The sequence below is a fragment of the Ictalurus punctatus genome, chromosome 2 (genome assembly GCF_001660625.3).
Source record: "Ictalurus punctatus breed USDA103 chromosome 2, Coco_2.0, whole genome shotgun sequence".
NCBI lineage: Eukaryota > Metazoa > Chordata > Actinopteri > Siluriformes > Ictaluridae > Ictalurus > Ictalurus punctatus.
Window position 1 is genome coordinate 28,753,876 of NC_030417.2, and position 22,829 is coordinate 28,776,704.

At 40.8% G+C, this 22,829-nt stretch overlaps 1 long non-coding RNA gene across 1 annotated transcript; it reads right to left on the minus strand.

The window, feature by feature from the left end:
- Positions 1–635: 635 nt before the first annotated feature.
- On the minus strand, positions 636–8,553 carry LOC128629009 (uncharacterized). Its single transcript, XR_008393335.1, has 4 exons — positions 8,410–8,553; positions 3,239–3,417; positions 2,846–2,906; positions 636–2,748 (listed from the first exon to the last, which is right to left on the minus strand). It is a non-coding gene; the product is annotated as an uncharacterized LOC128629009 (long non-coding RNA).
- Between the last annotated feature and the right edge of the window lie 14,276 nt (positions 8,554–22,829).

A 22,829-nucleotide genomic window follows, 5' to 3' on the forward strand; every position in this document is an offset into this window, starting at 1 on the left:
TTGTGCTACCTCCCTTTGCCAAGATAACAGCTCTGAGTCTTGTCCTTTAATGCCTGATGAGGCTGGAGAATACATTGCAAGGGATCTGAGACCATTCCTCCATACAGAATCTCCCAAGATCCTTCAAACTCTGGCGGACTGTCCTCTTCAGATCACCCCACATGTTTTCTATGGGTTTCAGGGGACTGGCCATGGCAGGACCTTGATTTTGTGGTCAGTAAACCATTTTTGTGTTGATTTTGATGTATGTTTTGGACCATTGTCCTGCTAGAAGATCCCATTTTCACAGCCTTCTTTGCTCATAAGTGTGCCAATATTAGTGGAGGGCACTGTAAATATTAGATACAAGTACAGTTTAACTGTAACATAATTACCATACATAATATTGTATATTTTTTAGATGGGTACTTTTGTTGGATATGGGAGATTCACATATGTCAGTTTTACTGTCAGTGCCTGTTTACTCAGTTGTAACTTTGTTCTTTTTGTGATTGCCACCGTGATAAAACTTTTACCATGAAAAAAAGCACAGACAAAAGGTTAGAGCCCACAGATTTTCAAGTTCAATTACAAGGTGATTTATTCAAAATGTAACAACATGTTATTACAGATCCAGTACAAAAATGAAAATAAAGATAACAGGAAATAGTACTACTGCTAATAGCAAGAAGACAAAAACATTATGTCTGTACTCATAATTCTTTGTAAGTTGATAATGATTCTTGTAAGAATTTTCACTCTTAAAAAGCTCTAATATGTTCTATATCTAATAACTATAACTAATAATGGCTTGTCAAAAATTATGAGGCAACTGCAGTATTTATTCATTATAAATACAAGGTGATCATTTAAAGTGTAATTCACAAATTATAAGGATGCACATACAATGCATATAAAACATCTACACACCCCTGTTAAAATGGCAGGTTTTTGTGATGTTAAATAAATAAATAAATAAAACCAAGATAAATTGTGAGAACCTCACATTGAATTACAATGTCTTAAAAATAAGTGAAAAAAACCATTTAGGGAACATTTTAGGGAAAGATAAAAAAAGTTACAGTAACTTAGTCATGTAAGTGTGTACACCCTTTTATAATTTGGGATGTGGCTGGGTTCAGAATGAACCAATCACATTGAATCTAAAAGTAATTATCATACCACTGTCATCAATGTAATTTTTCTGACTAACCCCAAATAAAGACCATCTGTGTCTATCAGATTTCTTGATATCTTCTTGGTTTCATCTGACTCCTGAAGCCATGGTCCACAAAGAGCTTACAAAGCATGTACAGTATCTCACTTGTCAAAAGGTATAGGCCAGGAGTTGGGCATAAAATAATTTCCAAAACATTAGATATACTATGGAACACTGAAGGCCATCATCAACAAGTGGAGAAAATGGGGTACCACAGTGACATTACAAAGAACAAGATGTCCGTCTAAAAGTTACAAAAGAATAAGACAAACAATTAATAGGGAGGTTGCCAATAGACCTATGGCAACATTAAAGGAACTGCAGTAATATCTGACAAGTACTGATTAGTCACAATAAACAAACAAGCCCAACTAAATTATCCCAAACCATGTGGCAACATGTGTTATAGTGTGATGAGAACAATTCCAAAAGGTATAATAATTCCATAATTCCAAAAGGTATGTTTGGTGCAGAAAAAAACAAAAACACATCACTAAAAGAATACCATACCCGTGGCACAGCATGGTGGTGGTAGCAGCATGCTTTAGGATTGCTTTTCTTCAGCCAGAACTGGGGCTTTTATCAAGGTGGAGGGAATCATGAATAGCTACAAATCCCAATCAGTTTTTGCAAAAAACCTTCAGATTTCTGCTAGTAAGCTGAAGGTTAAAAAGAATTTCACCTTTCAGTATGACATTGACCCAAAGCATACATCCAAATCAACATAGGAATGGCTTAACCAAAGGATGGTCAATGTTTTTGAATGACCTACCCAGAGCCCAGACCTGAATCTAACAAAAAATCTGTGTCCTTACAATCTGATGTTTTTGCAGAGAGGGTGTGGAAAATATTGCTAAGTCAAGATGTGTCACACAGAGTCTTACTCAAAGGCTGAGTGGTATAATAAAATCAAAAGGTGCTTCAACAAAGGTGCTTCAGCAAAGCCCAAAAGACTTTTTTGGGCTTTGTTTCCGGAGCCAGGGCCGAGGGTGGATATGAAGCGAGTTCTCCCCAGCTGCTCCACTAGGTTGTTGGCCCAGGGGAGGATACTTCTGTTGGGCTTCGACACCATGACAATGGGGCTGGACCAGGGGCTGACAGGTGGTAGTTCACTGGGCCCACCTCTTGAGGACTGTGTTCCCTGCCAGCATGCTATAAATTTGTAGGAGGCGTTTGGCAGCAGGAGAAGCACCTGATCACCTGGATGGAACTCCCGGGGCTGGGCAGGTTGATTATAGATACCCATTGTGAGGTCTCCATGTGCTCCCGGACGATCGGAACAACTTGCTAGAGCCGCTCTTGCATGTCCTGCACATAATCGATGAGAGAGTGGAACAGTGAGGGCTGTTCCTCCAGGCTTCCCAGGCCACATCCAACAGTCCCTGAGGCTCCTATCTGAAGAGGAGGTAAAGCCTGTAGATTCCTGTCAAGTCTCTGACAGTGAAGAAGATGAAGGGTAGGAGGAGGTCCCAGTTCCTCCCCTCTTCATCTACAACCTGTCGCAGCATCCAGTTGAGCATTTGGTTAAAGCGATCAGTGAGGCCGTCAGTCTGGGGGTGATAGAGAGATGTAACAGCTGACACAGATCAACCATTAGACATGACAAAAAGGGCATACCTTGGTTAGTTACAATGTCCTTGGGGATACCTTATTCTCTCGAAGGGGACACCAATGATGGGGAGAGGCATGAGGGTGCGGGTGCCAGTTTCTGCGGCACAGTGCGCTGACACATTTACTCAGTTTAAACATTTGATATATTTTCTACGTTCTATTGTGAATAACATATGGCTTTATTAGATTTGTAAATCATTGCATTTTGTTTTTATTTACATTTTACACAGCGTCCCAACTTTTTTGGAATTGGGGATGTACAATGAGTATTGTAATTAATTGATCCTTGCATGTTTGGATATGCAAAGCTGCGCAAAAGATGTGATAAATTATGCATTGTTCATTAATTCATTGTTGAATTACCAAGACATTTCACGTACTATCAGTGCATTTTGCTTTATTAAGAATGTTGTTATTAACCAAGCTTACCAAACAACATAATGGCAGATCCCTGGACTGCAGTGAGGCAATTCAGCAATCCAATCATTCATTGATGTCGTTTTGAGGTGGCGCTTGAGAGAGCGAGGATATTCCATTTGACTTGCTTTGATGCCTCTCTCCTCGCATCTTATACTTGCATCCTTCCCTCGCATCCTAAGGGGGTGGAGCTGAGATGCAAGGATAGAAAGTCAGGAAAGGAAACGAGGAAGCATAAATAAGAAATGAGACGCACGCGACAATGAACCTCTTAATTTCTGGGAAGCAAGCAGGCACCGCAGACAGGCAATGAAGAGGACCATTATAACTGGATAAAATACATAGTAATTGGTCACCCTTTATAGCTACTCATTTGAAAAAGTAACTCGTTACTGGAAAAGCTACACTATTTTTAAAGTAGCTGAGCTACTGTCAATACTACTGTAATGTAGTTAATAGCATCATTACTTTTAGTTAACTACTCCCTGACACTGCTCATCAATGACATGCTGCAGCAAATGTTGGGGAAGTATGTTATTGCCTACATCAACAATATTTTGATCTACTCCTCTGACAAAACCACCCACATCCAGCACATCAAGAGAATCCTGCCACAGTGATAAGATGCAAGCTGTTAATAAAAGAAAATGAGTGGCATAATTAGTACTAAATGTGCATCTGTATGTAAAAATGTTGAAATGGCACAGTAGGGTTCAAAAGTCTGATCAAAAAGCACTAGTGAAAATGTTACTCAAGTATGTGTGCAAGGTTGCCTTCCTAGGCTATATCATAGGACCAGAGGGGGTGCTTATTGACCAAGATAAGGTTTCAGCATTAACCAACTGGCCCACCCCTACCAACATCATGGAACTACAACAGATCGTGGGTTTTGCCAATTTTATTGCCATTTCATAAGGAGCTTCAGCAGCATCATGGCCCCCCTGACTGCCCTGTTAAAGAAGGGGACCAAGAGGCAAACCAACAAGGCTGTCCTCTCCCAGCAGTCAGGAGAGAAACCCAAGCCCCACCCAGTGGCCATTTTCTCTAGAAAGTTATCCAATACTGACTGGAACTACAACATTAGCGATCAGGGTCTCCTTGTGGTGAATCTCACTCTGGAAGTAAGTAAGTAATTAAAGCTTTATTTATATAGCACCTTTTAAAACAATGTTTACAAAGTGTTTCACAGAAGACATATACATACAGTAGACACAAGAAAATAAAATCAGTAGTAAAAAAAATACAGTTAAAGGTACACTATGTAACCCTTTTTGTTCAAAATAAACAAATTTTATATAATGAGTAAGTACATCATAAATCCATCTTCCAAACCGTGTTTTTGTCTTACTCTGATTCACTAAGGTAAGCCAATTATAAGTATTTATATTTTAGACCTGTCTGGATGGATTTCACGGGAAATTGCGTACATATGTCATACAAAACATACAAAAACACACCAACTACTCCAGGGCAAATACTGGTGGCCACAGACAATACAAGACATCTACCAATTTATCTTCTCATGCTCAGTCTGTGCTAAGGCCAAGGTACCATGAACACTACCTGCAGGCAAACTCCTCCTGCTACCAACACCCCAAAAACCTTGGTCACACCTTGCCATAGATTTCATAACCGACCTTCCTCCATTTCAGAACTTTCATCATGGTTGTTGTGGACCAGTTCTCGAAGTCCTTATGTCCGATTACCCTGCTGGGCTTGCCATCAGCCATCAAAACAGCCGAAATAGTGTTGAGCATGTGTTCCAGTACAATGGCATCCCAGAAGACATAATGAATAACCTGGGTGTTCAGTTTACATTCCGTATCTGGAAGAGCTTCATAAAGACCGGCTACCACCCCGAATTTAACAGCCAAGTGGAAAAGGCAAACCATGGCATTTCCTATGGGCTTTCTGTGCTGACAATCAGGAGGACTGGTCACGATTCCTCTCTTGGGCTGAGCATGCCCAAAACTGGATTCACGATGATGTATCTGATTTACTGGGAGGGCTATAGCCCCAAGGTGGGGGCCAGCCCTTGATGTACCTCCTATTGTGTTAGGTTTTCCATGCATGCATCCCCAATTGTCCAGGTCCACAACCTAGGGGAAGGCCTAGGGGACAAACTGCTCCCAGCGGTAGTGCTTCGGAGGGGTGGTTTGTCATTTCAACACTGGGATCGGCATCCAACTACATTTCTCAGAACTCTACACACTTCCGAACACTCACCTGATTACTAAACACACACACCTAGACTCAATCACCTTCACTACCACACACACTTTTTAAGGGCTCCGTTACCACATGCTTTGCGAAGTATATGTTCTGTGCTATTGTGAAAGTTGATACCAAGACTTGATTTACTAATTGTTTAATCTGGTTCCTGTTATTCACGTTTTGCTCTTGCCTACCCTCATTATGTTGCATGCGCATCACCTGACCCTTGCCTGTTTTTTGAGTACATTTTTGATATCGACTGTAATATCGAATGAATGTGTGCGGCACTGCCCACCCCACCACAGCACACACATCCTGTAAGGGTACCCCTTTGGATAAAGCCTTCGAGGAGGTGACCCCCCTAGGGGAATGAGCCCTTACCAGAGTCGTAGTGACGCCTGAGTCGTAGTGACGTAGTGAGCACACGCCTCAAAAGCGATAGAGATTGCCTCCACTATCTAAATAGCTGCTGTTTTTACTGCTCCGACTTATGCCACTGGCCAGAGCAGTGGACATAAGTAAAGAGAGCCCTTTCTGGACACAGTAGGTGCAATTTCTCTTGCTCCAGTGTGAGGAACAGTGGAGGGCGGAAAGCCTGCAACACTACTGGCTGGGCAGAAGACTCTTTAGGAATATAATCCAGCCTAGGATACAAAGGCCTTGGCTAATCCAGTTGCAATGTGAAGACAGGAAGGGGCAACAGAGAGAGCTGGTAGATCTCCTACTTGCTTGAGGGATGTCAGGGCCAGCAGAAGAGCTACCTTTACAGTCAGAAGCTACTCTCAGGCTCTCTAAGGGCTCAAATGGGTCACCTGACACACCTTCGATGACCACAGGAAGGTCTCAGTATGCATGGTCTGCAGATGGGCCTCAGCCGCCTGACACCACACATAAACCTTGATTTTAGAGGATGCTGCCCAACAAAGGCTCCATCAATAGTGGCATGGCTGGCCGAAATGGCAGCCACATAGACCCTAATTGTAGAAGGAGCCAACCCTGCTGAGAAAGTCCCTGTAAGAACTGTAGCTATTGTGCAATTCACTGGGTCTAACTGACATTCCATACACCACGAGACAAAAAGTCACCAATTAAAATTCTCTCATGGATGGTGCGCTAGCATTCAACATGGTCTCTACAAACTCGGTTGAGAGACCAGAATCTATGAGCTGGTGCCCCTCAGGAGCCAGACCCAGTTTCCATAGTTCTGGTCGAGGGTGATAAATCAACCTTGAGACAGTAAATCCCTGCAGACAGGAATCTCCCAAGAAGTGCAATCTAGCATGGATATTATCTCTGAGATAACCATATATAACCATATTCAAGCTGGCCAATAAGGTGCCACTAGCAGCAGAAGTAGACGGTCTTGGCGAACTCTCACTAGAACTTGTGGGAGCAGAGCGATCGGGGGAAAGGCATACAGACATGACCTCTGCCACATGTGTACCATGGCATCCAGTCCCAGTGGTGTGGGAGGAGTGAGGGCAAATCATATCTGGCAGTGTATCATCTCCTCAGAAGCGAACACATCCACGTCCACTTGTGCAAACCATCGCCATATGGACTCCACCACTTGTGGATGGAACCTCCAATCCCCAGGCCTCAGCCCCTGCCTTGACCAGATGTCTTCCCCTACATTCCTGTTGCCCAGAATGTACATTGCACTCACTGGAAAAAACATTCCCTCCACCCAGAGAAGATTTAGTTGAGCCTGCCTGAACAGGGGGCATGAATGTGACCCTCCCGGGTGATTAATATATGAAATCACTGCTGTATTGTCTGGCACAACTAATACATGGCGACTTCTCAATTGAGGAAGAAAGAATTTCAGTGCTAGGAATTCAGCCTGCATTTCTTTATATGCCACTCTAAATGAGGACTGCTCCAGAGACCGTGAGTGTGTGCAGAACGTGTGTGGTGTGAACTGAATGGACAGATGCAATACATCTGGTTTGGATTTTAGGGTGAGAGAATTAATTCACTAGCGTTATTCCATATATTATATACATATACACATATGCAGGGCCTTCAGATTTTTCATATAATTGTCAGTGTTAAGTCTCTGAGTATCTCAGTGTCATATATGTCACGTTTCAAAGATGGTTTGGAAGCAATCACAGATTTTCAGATAGTTTATTAAACAAACAAACAACAAAACAAAGACACTAAGACAACTTGGCATAATACTGTGGCAAAAACTAAACATAAACTAGCAAGATCAATAAACACGGTAACATGGAAGATGGTAGTCTAAGACGAACGAAAGACAGAAAAGCAGTGCAAACAATGGCTATATAAGTGTGCTCGTTAACAGAAACATGATTCAGGTGCAGGTGGACATGTTATAGTAGACTGCAGTGGCTGATGGGAATTGAAGTCCAGAGTTACCTCCTTGATATATGACAATCTGAGTATTAAGTAGGAAGTAGAATGAATTAAAGGGAGTGAAAAAATGTCTGTGGAAGACTTTTGGTGTAAAGACAATTTGATAATAATTACCCCAGCAGACACAATTGAGACTTAAAGTGTATGAGAGCTTTGTGAGGGATCAATATTGAGTTGGAGAGGAGATGTACACATAGGACACTTCAACAGACAATCCTATCATCCTATCCACCCAGTAAGGGAAATCCCTGGTGTAGAAGATTCTATTCATATAGAAGACCTGCTGTAGAAAATTCCATTTTTCGTTACACACCTGAATTTCCAGTTTTATTAGACTAGACTGATATACTTAATAAAATGGCAAGTGTAAATACAATGTCTATACTGTATTTATACAGTAATTTGCCAATATGTTATATATGCCCACTAATAACCAATGAACTGTAAATTCTTACATTCTAGATTTCACTTCAGAATATAGAAGGGAAAGTTGGACTTCAAATGATGGCTAGTAGAATGTTTTGCTAATTTTTTGCTGCAGGCCATAGATGCTGAGACAAAAAGTAAAAGAAGGCTTACTGGTCTACCTTTTTCCTTGGTGACGGAGCTGTCTGTGCATTGATTTCACTGAGCTCTAAAGCTGTACTCGTCCTCTTTTGTTTTAAATCTCCCTTTAAAAAATAGGAGTCAAGATATCATGTTATACTTGTCATGGATATCCCGAAGGAACTCTTCAGTTCCCAGCAGCCACTGCACCTCTGCATCACTGTCACATGGCCACCTGCACCTGATTCTCATTCATGTTAACGAGCACTTGTGTATATGAAGTCACAGTTTGCACTGCACTTTTTGTCTTGCTTTGATTGTCTTATGTTGCCATTGTTATGTTGTCTAGTTTCTTAGTCCATGTTATTTCTCTCTGCCCATGGTTCATGTTTTATGTATTTAGCTTTAGTTATTGTGTTAGTACTTGTGTTTCATTTGATTAAATTTCATATCTGCACTTGCATCTGTCTCAGCCTCCATTATGTAACAGAAAGCAAGACCTCAACATGGATGCAGCCAAATTTTTCAGGGTCCAAGAGGCCCTGTATTAAAATTTAAGCTGAGGTGGGAGAAAGAGGGAAAGTTCTCCTTCATTAAAAACAATAGGGAATGGCTCGACGTGGTGTACTCCGTCATGGGGTATACCAAAGGGGAGACTTCCAACCAGGCTGGAACCAACTACAACCCTCCCTCCCCCGCTGTGTCCATCTAGTCCAGCCTGCCATGTCGATGGAGAATGTCGTTCAGCCTCCTTGCTCTTCTGAGGACGCCGCTCAGCATCCCTGTCCAGCTGAGAATGCTGCTCAGAATTCCTGTTCAGCTGAAGACATTGCTCCGCCTCCCGCTGCGGTCAGGAGCTCCGCTTTTCTTCCTTGTTCCACCATGGAGGTCACTACGCCAGGCTCCGCTTCGGACTTCACTCTGCCTTCCTGCACGGCTGAGGACGTTGCGCCGCCTTACTGCTCGGCTGAGGACGTTGCGCCACCTTCCTGCTGTGCTGAGGACATCGCTCCGCCATCCTGCTGCATTGAGGACCTCTCTCTGCCTCCATACTCCGCTGAAGACGTCGCTCCTTTTCCTTGCTTTGTGCCGTATGTTGCTTCCCCTTTCTGCTCCACGGAGGACCTTGCTCCTCCCTCTGTCCTCGTAGAGAACTTTTCTCCTCCCTCTGTCCTCGTGGAGAACTTTTCTCCTCCCTCTGTCCTCGTGGAGAACTTTTCTCCTCCCTCTGGCCTCATGGAGAACTTTGCCCCCCTCTACAGTCATGGGGAATATCATATTGTCCTCCCGCCAGACTGGGGATATCATATCGTCTCTCTGCGGTGCAGAAGAGACTGCTCTATACCTGAACCTCAGAGAGCAAACTATGTTCCTCTTTGAAGTCAACGATCAGCAATGTTATGTTTGCACCTGAATCTGCTGACACAGCTGAACAAGTCCTGCCTTCCTGAGGACGTTGCCTTGCCTTCTCACCCAGTTGAAGCTGATGACCCAGCTTCTTACGTCTGGGTGCTGTCTGGCGACCTCTGGGATCATGCCCAGCCTCATGCCTGCCCCTTGGCTCCCTGAGGAGTCTGCCTTGGGACCTAAGGGGCTTTGAAGACATTTTGCCCAGAGGGCCAGGACTGCCCTGGGAGGGAGTGTTTTCTGGCACTCTGGGAGTAGCGCCTTCTGTGGGGTTAGAGGGGTTGGGGGTTCTGTCATGGATATCCTGAAGGAATTCTGGCCTTCAGTTCCCAGCAGCCACTGCACATCTGCATCACTGTCACTTGACCATCTGCACCTGGTTCTCATTCATGTTAACGAGCACCTGTGTGTGTGTGTATATAATTACAGTTTGCACTGCACTCTTTGTTTTACTTTGATTGTCTTATGTTGCCGTTGTTATCTTGTCTAGTTTCTTAGTCCATTTTAATTCTCTCTGCCCACAGTTCATAGTTCATGTTGTATGTATTTAGTTTATGGTGTTAGTACTTGTTTCATTTGATTAAATTTCATATCTGCACTTGCATCTGCCTCAGCCTCCATTATGTGACAATAGTAGTAGAAGAAAGTAGTAACTTTTAATTTTAATTGTAATCTCAAGTTAAATATTAGTTCTCTACACAACAATCAAATATGAAGTTCTTATTCATTTAAAAAATACAGTTATCTGTGTCTGTCATACTGTAAGACAAGTTGGCTTGAGCTTAAAGCCTGTGCTGTGGAAGGAATGGAGCCACGTTAGCCAGCAATCCTCCCTCTACTTAAAGACAAATTAAGCCATCGATTTTTCCCCTTGTACTTCAACAACTATTGATTTGGCTATGTCATCTAAAAGTACCTCAGCTAACAATGCATCCATTACCCACACCCTGTAACCAATTTTATAGAGAGAGAGAGAGAAGTCATTTCCACATATACACCCCCACAAAAACACTGACACTTAGAACATATGATACCCATGAAACCATATCTGGAAAATAAATTAAGTAAGCCTACCAGGATTTCCAGGCATATAAAACACAAAGAACAACATAATGCTCTTGTTATTTATTTCCCCATGTCAATACAAGTCCTGGTTTCCAGCAGGGCTAATGCTGTTTGCTTTTGTTTTTTTCGTTCTTCATGTGCTTTTGTTTATGTTTTGTTATTCTGGCTTTGTTTCTGTCTCCACCTCTGTTACTATAATGGTTGATTACATTTATGTGTTCACCTGTTCTGTGCTTCACCTTAATTGGTTTGGTTGTTTATGCTCTGTTGTGCTCTATTGCTCTATTTCCTTGCAAGTTCTTGCTGAGCATATCATGCATTTCTGAGCCTTGTTTCATGTATTGTGTATTGATCCTGGGTTTTCCAACTCTTGCTTGTATCTTTATTTCTGTATATGGATTAAATCCTTTTGTTGTTGCCCAGTCGTGTTTTGACCATTACTATACTTTCACTATGTTTATGCACTAGCGTCCAGCCTTATTAATCTGTATGTTACAGCTCTGTGTTGCAAATTTCTTGTATTTGTCATTTGCATGTTGTTGGGAGGCACCAAAACTCTTAGGCTAAGAGTGATGCTACAGAATGAATAATGCCTGTGCATCAGCCATGCCGTGGAAGCCACCTTTCTGATGTGTGATGTAAAGAATTTGAGAGAGAGAGTTTAAAACAATATGCAGACTGGTATGCAAAGTTAGCAGAGAAACATGTCGTCCTCATCATTTATGCAAGCCAAGTGCTTCTGAAGCTGTAGAGGTGAAATCAGATGATATTCTTCAAAGCCTTCCTTCTTTCTAAAGGGTTCAAAAGTTTAAAAAGTGTACGGTATTAGCTCTTTAAGAAACATGTATCACTACTAACAGAAATATTGGTAATGTTATGTCAATTACTGATGAATTTTCTCACCAGTGAATATGAAAAATCTTAATTTATAATGGTGCTGTACAGAACTATCAGAGAGAAATAGTTGGTATATATTGTAACCGTAGTTTTGACAGGTATAGCTCAAAGGTCAAAAAGATACACATTCTAACTCTCTATATCTAGATCAAAGGTCATGATCATAAAAATATGTATAGTTATGTTAAATCTGGATCACATCCATTCGTTACCATACATGGTGCGGCCATATGTTTTCCGCCCCACACACGTTGCAAACATGTTCTTTCTAACACTCTGTGGTAGGTCATAAAAATATTAATAGTTATGTTAAATCTGGATCACATCCATTCGTGACCATACCTGGTACGACCATGTGTTTTCCACCCCACACACGTTGTACACATGGTCCTTCTAACACTCTGTGGTAGGTCATAAAAATATATATAGTTATGTTAAATCTGGTTCACATCCATTCGTGACAGAAACGTTACCATACATGGTACGGCCATGTGTATCCCACATCCAAACAAAAATATCTCACATACACACACACACACACACAAACACACACGTGCACGTATAGACAAACGCATGCATACGAACCTGCTTATAAAAGTCGAGCATTTCTCTAGGTTTTATAATACTCTGTATTTAGAACAACGTGTGCGATCTTACAACATGGCTGATGTTTGTCCTAACGCGCCAAAAAAGCTCACCCTTTTTTGGGAAGAATAGAAAAAATGTTAGAACATGAAAAGATTCAATATTGGGTAATGTCAAACGGATGTACAGCCGGGTTTTTTTTCGATGCAGAAAAAGGAACCGTTTTGCTTTTCAAGTTCTCGGTCCCGGGACACACGATCTTTTCCTTTCACGTAGAATATGAAGCACTCCGAGTCAGGCCTAGGTCAAAAGGTCAACAACGTAAAACCCCCGTTCTGATGCATTCCCGAGCACAAACACACACCCCCCACACACACACACTCGAATGCATACGAACCTGTTTATAAAGTCGAGCACTTCGAAAGTTTGAACATCGGAAAAGGTTCGACCGAATTTCCAGAGTCAGTTCTTCACTACTTCGAAAGTTTGAACATCGGCAAAGTTCAACAGAATTTCCAGAGTCTATCCTTCACTACTTCCAGACACCATGGATTTCTCGGCAGGTAAAAATTTGTATTTTAATCAATTAATAGTTAAATATAAATTGAAATACAATGTTTATGTAATTATCCAGTAGGCAATGATATTGATATAAACTTAGAACTAATCTTTCTGAGTACAAAAATCATCATCCTTATCTGGTCATTATGTAATCTGGTACGATACTTTATCTAAAATGTAAATATTCATTACATTTATATTACAGTGCAAGACCGAGTTAAGCTCATCTGATTCTAGTGTATAGGTAATTAAAATTTGTCTCTTAGATCTATGTAGTGATCTAAAATGAGAATGTTAAGTTATTAAAAGTATGTTTTACTGTTTTATAGACAGCTTGGTGATTATTTCTGATGATGAGATTCCCGAAACAACCACTCATGACCTTTTGAATCTGAGTTCCACACGTAAGTCATAACATAAAATTATGAATGTTTCATGCTGTAAAAGTCTTTCATACGTGAATATAACATTGTTTGTATCATATTCAGAATTTGAAGGAAACGTGACTAACAGTGATTACGATGGAGATATTTCAGGTGAGTTGTAGTATATTTACCTTCTATTTACACAGCACAAAAAATAAATAAATAAAAGCTCTTTCACATGTTCTGTGACTTATAGATACGAGTGATGCAATAGAAGACCAAGAGGATATCATCTCGGAAACCGACATTCAACAAGACATCGAACTACAACATATCTGTGCAGTGTGGCGTGAATTCTTCGAAGCAAAGACTGATTTATTGGAAAACTTTGGACAGATTGATTATACACTTGAATCTGGTCGAGGTACAGATTTTATCCCTTTACTGTATAGCACGCTTGAAAATGTGAATAGATGTCTCTCAGTGAGCATAAAGTTGATTAGGAAATTGTATGATAGATATGGCGCAGAAACGACTGAAATGCAGTTCGGATATGGAGACTAAAAAAAAGAGAACCGAAAATTCTCCATTATCGCATGATTTCTTTTATGACGGAAACCAGAGTTTTTCAAATGATTCGCACACACCCCTGAACCTATGTTTAACTGAAGCGATCAACCGGCTGAACGAAAGTTTAATTCCGTCACACATTCCGTCGTTAGTGAGAGACCTAATCAGAGTCCAAATTACGTCGTATCAAACACAACGGTGACGCCGAATGATATATTTTCTGAATTAAATCAATGTCTGTTAGGGTTACATAATAACCTAAATGAACACGGTCATTCAGTACAAATAAACCCTGATCTAATCGATGCAGTCAATCAGTTGAACGAAAATTTAAGATCGTCAGAACAGAGCAATACTCAAAAGGAAAACCCCAGTCGAAATTCCATTCAAACTGTATCAAGTACACCGGTCACGTCGCACGACATATTTTTCAAATGAAATCAATGTCTGTTGGAGCTACAAAATAACCTAATCGAACAAAGAGAATCTATGCAGATAAATCCATGTTTAATAGACGTGGTGAATCAAATCAATGAAAATATGTCATTATCTCCAGTTCAGAATATCGTCTCGACTCCAGAAAATGCTCAAGAACCTAGTCCGTTATCTTCTCATGATATGATATACGAACTTAATCAAAGTCTTATGAGGATAAATGACAGTCTTGTTAACTTAATCGAAAACCCTGACAATATTGCACAAAATTCGGAAAACGTTAATGAACGCAACCGCCCAATGGAAAACATACACTCACCTAATACCCAAGATTCTCAAATGGAAAACACACATTCGCGCGATACCCAAGATTCTCAAATGTAAAACTCGCCCGATATCCAAGTAGAGCAAGAGGGTGATGGATTAGATCCTAATATAAGAATAATTAATCGGGAAAGATTCAACAACACTGAGATTAGGAGAAGAGTGAATTTTTCTTCTATCGCGAATGTTGACAGCTTTGCAGATTTTTATAATTATGTTTTAGTGATTTTAAACAGTGTGATTGAAATCGCTAACAAGGATGTAGTCTGCCAAGGATGTAATCACCGTTGAAATTAGAGGTGATACGATCAATGTTTCATCACGCGTTCAATTAAACAATGGTGTCATCGATTTAGGTTCTTTTCTGACCATGATCGAAAATGCAATTCAGAGTAAACGTGAAATTTTTACCGATAATACCCTTGAAATAGTCGTCCAAATCGTCCGACCACTTCAGGGTGGTGGAAATAGAAGGAAAATAGGCCATATATTCAAATCAGAAACCCTGCAGAAGAAAATGCAGCATCTATACATTTTTCACAACAGAGACAACATGTGCTTCGCCTTGTGTGTTAGCCAACTTTTGAATCGTGAAAAAAATGATTTTGAAATCGAACAAATCGCTAGAAAATTAAAACACGATGTGGGATTATCCGTAAACACCGCGGTCAGCTTCACTGATGTACCGAGATTTGGGAGACATTTGAATTGCAAAATCGTAATCGTATACTGTTCTGCTAGCAAAGCCGGATACTCTTTCTTTCAAACTTGCAAGACTCCCCACGAAAAAACGATTTACTTGTTTTTACATGACAACCACTATTATGGGGTTAAAAGTATCACCGGACTTTTAGGAACGAGTCATGTTTGTCATTTCTGCCATTCCGGGTTTGACGTTTTATGGAAACATAAATGCGCTTATAGCTGCAACGTTTGTCACGACTCCGATTGTTACAAACACCCTAAGAATGTTACTAAATGTCCAGAGTGTCAGAGACTGTGTAACTCACATTACTGTTTCAAGAGGCATAAAGCAAAGATTCAATCGCGCAAAGGCGAATATTCTATGTGTGAAACGGGATTCTACTGCGGTAAATGTAAACGTGTGATACGGGATAATCCTTCTAATCGTGAGAATCACGTATGTGCCCATTCGAAATGCATACTCTGTGGCCAAAAACTCGATGAGGATATCGAGCATAGATGTTTTATACAGAGGGCCAGGAAAGAAAGCGAAAATACGGATTATGTGTTTTACGATTTCGAGACTAGGCAGGAAACAGGAACACATGTAGCTAATTTCATATGCTGTATTGATTTTAAGGGAGAGGAGTGGGTGGCTGAAGGGGATGATTGCGTCAGTGCCTTCTTTAAAAAGTTTCGGTGTAATGCATACCACGGATACAAGTTTATAGCCCATAACGCTAGAGGGTTCGATTCATACCTTTTGTTAAACCATTTAGTGAAAGAAGGAATCACACCCGAAATCATAGCGCAAGGCGGTAAAATTTTGTGTTTCATCGATACTGCGTTTCGTCAGTCCTACATTGATAGTCTATCGTTCTTACCCATGAGATTGAGTAGCATCCCAAAAGCCATGGGTTTTTCGGAAAGCAAGAAAGGCTATTTTCCCCATTTCTGGAACACCGTAGAACATCAGGATTACGTAGGGCCGTATCCTGACCCTAAGTTTTACGGTGTAGATGGCATGATGCCTAAGGATAGAGAAGAATTCTTTAAGTGGTACAGAACGGTTTCTGACAAAGTCTTTGATTTCAAGAAAGAGATGGCGGAATACTGTGTGAACGATGTAGAAATTTTGAGAAAGGGTTGTATAGCTTTCAGACAAGAAATTCTGGATAGTACAAAGGTCGATCCTTTTAAATGCATAACGATCGCATCTGTGTGCATGAAAATCTTTAGAACCAACTTCCTGCGTAAAGACACTTTAGCTATTCCGCCGCTTGATAATTACATCACCACTCAGAAATCTTTCTCAACACCTTCCATACAATGGCTCGAATATGTTTCAAAAATGCAAAACCTACCCATTCGCCACGCGTTGAACGAAGGTGAAGTCAGGTTCGGTACCTATTACGTAGATGGTTACTGTGAGGAAGGGGAAAACCGTAAGGTTTTTGAGTTTCTTGGGTGTTTTTATCACGGCTGTGAAAAGTGTTTTCCCTCAATGACCCCGCATCCTCTTACCAAATCAAACGCAACCTTTGGAGATATCCGTCAAAAATCGATGGAGAGAATTAAGAATTTGCAAGACACTCTCAATTTGCAAGTCACTCTGATGTGGGAACACGAGTGGAATGAAATGAAGAAAAACGACAATCTCGTGCAAAATTTTCTAAAAGACTTTGACTTTCCTGAGCGTTTAAACCCTCGAGATGCTCTTTACGGCGGTCGAACAAACGCGTTAAACTTGCATTATGTAGCTCAACCCGGTGAGAGAATCGATTATTTCGACTTTACCTCGCTTTACCCATTCGTAAATAAGACAAAGACATACCCGATCGATCACCCTATCATCATTTATCGTGACTTTCAACCTCTGAAATATTACTTTGGTATCATTAGAGCAAAGGTATTACCACCTAGGGGTCTGTGGGCACCTGTTCTACCATTTCGTGTAAAAAGCAAACTCCTCTTTCCTCTATGTAGAACGTGTGCCGAACATCAGTTAAAACATTGCGATCATACGGCTCAGGAGAGAGCTCTTATCGGAACATGGGCATCTATCAAAATTGAGAAAGCCGTCGAAAAAGGTTACAACATTCTAAAAGTGTTTGAAGTGTGGCACTTTCCTAAAAGGTCTGATAAGCTTTTACGAGATATATTAAAATGTTCCTCAAGACCAAACAGGAAAGTTCAGGTTATCCGTCCTGGGTCGTTGATGAATCATCTAAACGTGAGTACATTCGCAAATATAAGGAGAACGAAGGGATTACGTTGGATCCGAAATTTATCACTGTTAATCCTGCCAAAAGATCCGTGGCTAAACTTGCACTAAATTCATTGTGGGGTAAGCTGTGTCAAAGACCAGACAGATCGAACACGACCTTAATTCGAGATCCTGCTGAGTTTTTACAGTTCATGTTCTCCGATATTTATAATGTGAGTCAGTTCTCTTTTTTGAATGAGGAGGTGGCGATGGTACAGTGGCGTTACGCAGACGAGAGATTGATTAAACCGCTAAACGCTAATGTATTCATCGGCATTTTCACTACAGCGTACGCTAGGCTTGAGCTGTACAATTTGATGGATCGATTGGATCAGCGTTGTTTGTACACAGACATAGATAGCGTCATTTTTAAAAGTAAGGAAGGTGACTGGATGCCACCCTTAAGCAATTACTTGGGTGGTCTTACCAGCGAACTAGATGATGGAAATCGTGGAATTTGTAAGCGCAGGTCCTAAAACCTACGGTTACAAAACCATGAAAGGAAAAACAACCATGAAAGCTAAAGGCATTACTTTAAATTGTATCAATTCTGAAATTGTCAATTTGAAATCACTAACAGAACTGGTGGACGAGCGAGTGAAAAATGCGGATCATACAGGTCATCTCGTAACCACGCATAACCAAATCGTGAGAGATAAAAAGGGGTTTCATTTGAGAAACAAATCACAGTTGAAAAGGTTCAGGGTTGTGTACGATAAGCGTGTTTTATTATCTGATTTTACAACTCTCCCTTACGGATATTAAGACTATTCTTGTATATATGTGTATATAGTTTCTGTTGATGTGTTTTGTAAAGGAAAATATGAACATGACTGCTTTTGACGCTAGGATGCAACTTCCCTTTTCATGTACCGTATGTGGACCGAGTAATAGTGGAAAATCTTATTTTATCAAAATGTTGTTGGAAAACTGTAAAGAGGCTATGTCGGTTGTTCCGGAAAACATTGTCTGGTGTTATACGTGTTGGCAGCCTCTGTACGATGAATTATTGACCAGAATAAAAATAAATTTTCTTCAAGGAATCCCTGATTCTTTGTGTGATGACGAACTATTTCCTCCAAATAAAAAAAACTTGTTGGTAATCGATGACTTGATGGAATCCGCCAGTAAAAATGACGAAGTAGAAAAGGCTTTTACAAAATACACACACCACAGATATCTGAGCGTCATCTACCTCGTTCAATACTTGTTTTTTCAAGGAAAGACCAGTAGAACAATCAACCTGAACACCAACTACATGGTTCTTTTTAAAAACCCTAGAGATAAATTACAGATCAGCATACTGGCTCGTCAAATGTATCCGGGTAACAGCAAGTATTTTTTAGAATGCTTTCTCGATGCCGTCTCTAGACCTTACGGGTATTTATTTGTTGACCTGAAAGCACAAACGCCAGAAGAACTTCGTCTCCGTTCAGGCTTGTTTCCGGGGGAGAAACCGGTTGTGTATGTTCCGAAGAAGAAAAAAAAACTTTAAAGTGTCGACAACAAATGTCTGAGCGATTGAAAAAAACCCTCCCGTTGCTGAATTCATTACACAGGTCTCCATACCGAAGGAGAAAGGATATATTACGCGATGCGCCCACAGATCTCATCCTGAGCATATGTGAACTAGCTTTAAACGTGCTCAGGGGAAACATACCACTGATGACAAAACAGTATCGGGTTTTAAAAAAACAAAAAAAATGGATCAAACTATTTGCTGATAAAAGAGCTTCCGTTGAAAGAAAAAGGAAAGTTATTAATCAATCCGGAGGATTTCTTCTGCCTTTGCTCAGTGTAGCCATTCCTTTTATAAGCAGCTTAATCGTGTCCCGCAACAATTAACATGGAGACTGCTGAGAAAATGTATTTAGTCCCTCAACATCAGATCGATAAATTTAGAAACATCGCCGCGGAGAAGGAAACCATAAGAAAGACTGTTGAAAACAACTTGGACGATGCAATACGTGGTATTTTATCAAGGACTGATCTGAACGAATACGATAAGGCGAAACTCTACGCGTCTGTGCTGCAAAATTTTTTAAACTTGGTTAAAATAGGAGAGCAGGAAACCGCTCAATTGACCCTGTCTCTACCTAAAATATCGGAAAGCAAAACGGAAGCAGCGGTGACCAAACCTCCCAAAGACGAGATCGTGCAAGAGGTCCTCGCTAACATTTCTGCTAGAAACAAAAGAAACGCTTCGTATGTTATGGAAAAACTTTTAAAAGCCGGGGCTGCGTGGAACGATAGCGGTGAATTTATTTTTAAAGGAAACACTATCAAAGGATCTCACATGGTGGATTTGCTTAAAAATCTCACGGCCCCTCATCGAGTATCCGACGAACGGAGGCCTTTAGGTTGGAAAGAGTTCTTACAGACAGTAGCCAACCTAAATATACCCATTTCAGCAATACCTAATGGCGGTGTTCGACGCAAAATATCTGACATAAAAAGATCTAAAAGATACCTCTCATCTTGTTTCCCCACCTAAAAGCAAAGACTACGATTCTGAGCCAGTTTTCAAATCCCCCGTTTTTAACCGTTCTGACTGGTTTGGTTTTTGAAAATGACGAGGGACAAAGAATGTTATGATATGTTAACCATTTATTTCAATAAAATAACTTTTGTTTAACATTTTTCTTGTGAAGTATCGTCATTTAACATTCCACTACATATGTAAATGAAACATATCTAGAGAGTTAACACATTGTACACATGTAATTGAATGCTTTTTATTTACTCTAGGGTACATTTTTTTAACGAATGACACAACAGTGTTATCATTTCTAATTAAATCTTTGCTATACATAGACATAATAGGGTTAAATGAATAACCTTTAGCTTTGTGACACAGAAAAAACACACAGTCTTGCCCGCTTCTGAGCACGTTTCTTCGATTGTTTATTTCTAGAATGCTGTCAAAACTGGCGTACACGATAGAGTTCACCGTGATTGGAAGTGGTTGACGAAATCTGAGTTCCAATCGCATATTGCCTGATTTTATTAATGACAAATGTTGCCCACAATCGTCATCGGGATTCAGGTTGAAAGCGAATAAAGTATATCCGTTCAGGTACTCTTCTCTGTTTATCGACAGTGCCTGATCTTTCAGCTGTTTTCCTGATGCTAAAATTAAAGAATGGAATTCACGGACCACGTTACCGGACTGAAAAACAGGCTGAAACGGCTTTGCAGGATATTGCGTACCATCTACGTACAGCGCGATAAACTCTGCATCGTAATGTTTAAAATTAAAAGGGTTTTTATTGTACGACCCGCTGAAGGCATCGTTGTCAACCATCCCAAAGATTATGGTTTTAGGTAAGGGACCGAGGAAAAGGTTCTCTTGTGAACAAATGCGGCTCCCTGCAGCTAGACTGAAGGTCTTCAAACAGACTCTTTCGATCGGATACTTGGCTGTGGCGGTGAGAAGTGCTTGTCCGTGACCGATTTTTACAGACGGTGAGACGGTTACTTTCTTCACAAAAAGAGAAGCCTTGAGTATTTTCAGATTGAAATTTGCATTTCCTTCCTTCATCAAACATAATTCAGCTTTGCTGCGAACCATTTTAATCCTCAAATCGATCCCGTTCAGTAAAAGTTTATCCTGAAAAAATATATCCGAGTGAATGTGTCCAATCAGGTCGAAGGTGTTGCTTTCAGCACTGAAACTGGCCCTTTTTTTGAGGCCTTCGTTTCGTCCGTCCGGGTCTGTGGCGTCCATATGCCCCGCTGTGTCTTTGTAGAATAGCCCGGTGCAAAATTGTGTTTCCAGTGTATCTTTTCCATAGTTGATAAGACTTTCAAAGGTAGCACGGTATGGGTATGTACTGCTAGATTGAGAAATAAGACGATCCCCGAGCATGACATCCACTTGTGAAAAAAGTGAGGCTACGGGGTAGTTAACGACCCCAACCTTTGCATCGTTAGCTATATTGGAACCGTCGGGGTTCACGATTTTACAGGTCAGATGTAAAAAAGTGTTGTTCAAATCGAGGTAATCCTCCCCGTTTCCAGCCACGTAGAACTCCAGGGGCCCGTTGTCCGTAAGAGCGGAAAGTGGTGGTATTTCGACATAAGTGTACTTTTCGATACTCGTTTGGGTAAAAGGTAATGTGAAAATATCCAATTCTGTCTTGGTACACTCTGAGGATAGACTGTGTAAGAACGCCATGATGTTAGAAAATGTTCAGCCGATTTCTCTTGTGAGAGATGTAAGGGTGCCTGTTGCCTCTCTGCTCGGTCTTTTTCACACTGTTCTTGATTTTAGTAACCTTATGTCTTTTATTAGGAACCACATGTCGACACCCTGGGAGCCTTTTAGATTTTTTACACGCAATCAACGCAAGCCGCGATCCGTCTTGATTCTGAGCTTGTGTCTTGCTCATAATGTTGTTGAATACGTCACTTACGAACCATTTAGCAGCTGTTTTTAAATGAGGCTTTGCAATAGCAAACCCCTTTTGAGGAACGGAACCGCCATTCTAAAAAGACCCTTGAACAGTCCTCCTAGCCCCGACCCATACATGGTGGGGGAGCCTTGAAACCGAGGAAGACCATTTCCAGCCTGGTGGACATAATAATCCACGTAGGTCTGCGGATGAACGTAGCCCCTATCCATCATTTTACATACGGAACGAATGTTTAGCGGGTCTAAAGTGTAGTTTAGCAATAAATTTCCCGTAACTAAAAGGTATAGGCTTGTTCTGATCCGTTTTGACTTCGATTACTATATCGGTAATGTGGTTCTTGGTGAGAGGTACGTAATGCAACTTATCATAAGTAATTGTGACGACTTTGTTGTTTTCACCCGTTATATGTACGCATCTCAGTAACGGAGCAAAACTGTCACCAACTCGTTGATACTCGATAACGTCTGTATATACATACATCGTATAAAAGCCTGCGTGAATATCAGAGGGGTTAGGCGCTTCTGGTTCTCGGGCCATTATCGGAACACCGGGGTTCATACCGAGCATATATGCTAATTTTCCATTAGCTTTGAACGCAAAATGTTTTTGGGATACGATGCGTATTTTATTTTTCATAGGGTTATAGAATAGCTCTATTCCGAGCTCCATTTTCTTTATGTTGTTGTTGATTTCACTAACCACTTCATCGATATTTTTATAATATCCTGAAGTGATATTAAAGTTAAGTTTTGTGTTCTCTTTCCATCCCTCTGAATAATATGACACATACTGTCTTCCTCCGTTAACGAGTACCAACTCTGGATATATTGAACCTCTGCGAGCGAGACTTCCCATATTCCGTTCAAATCGATTGGTTTGGCGAATTT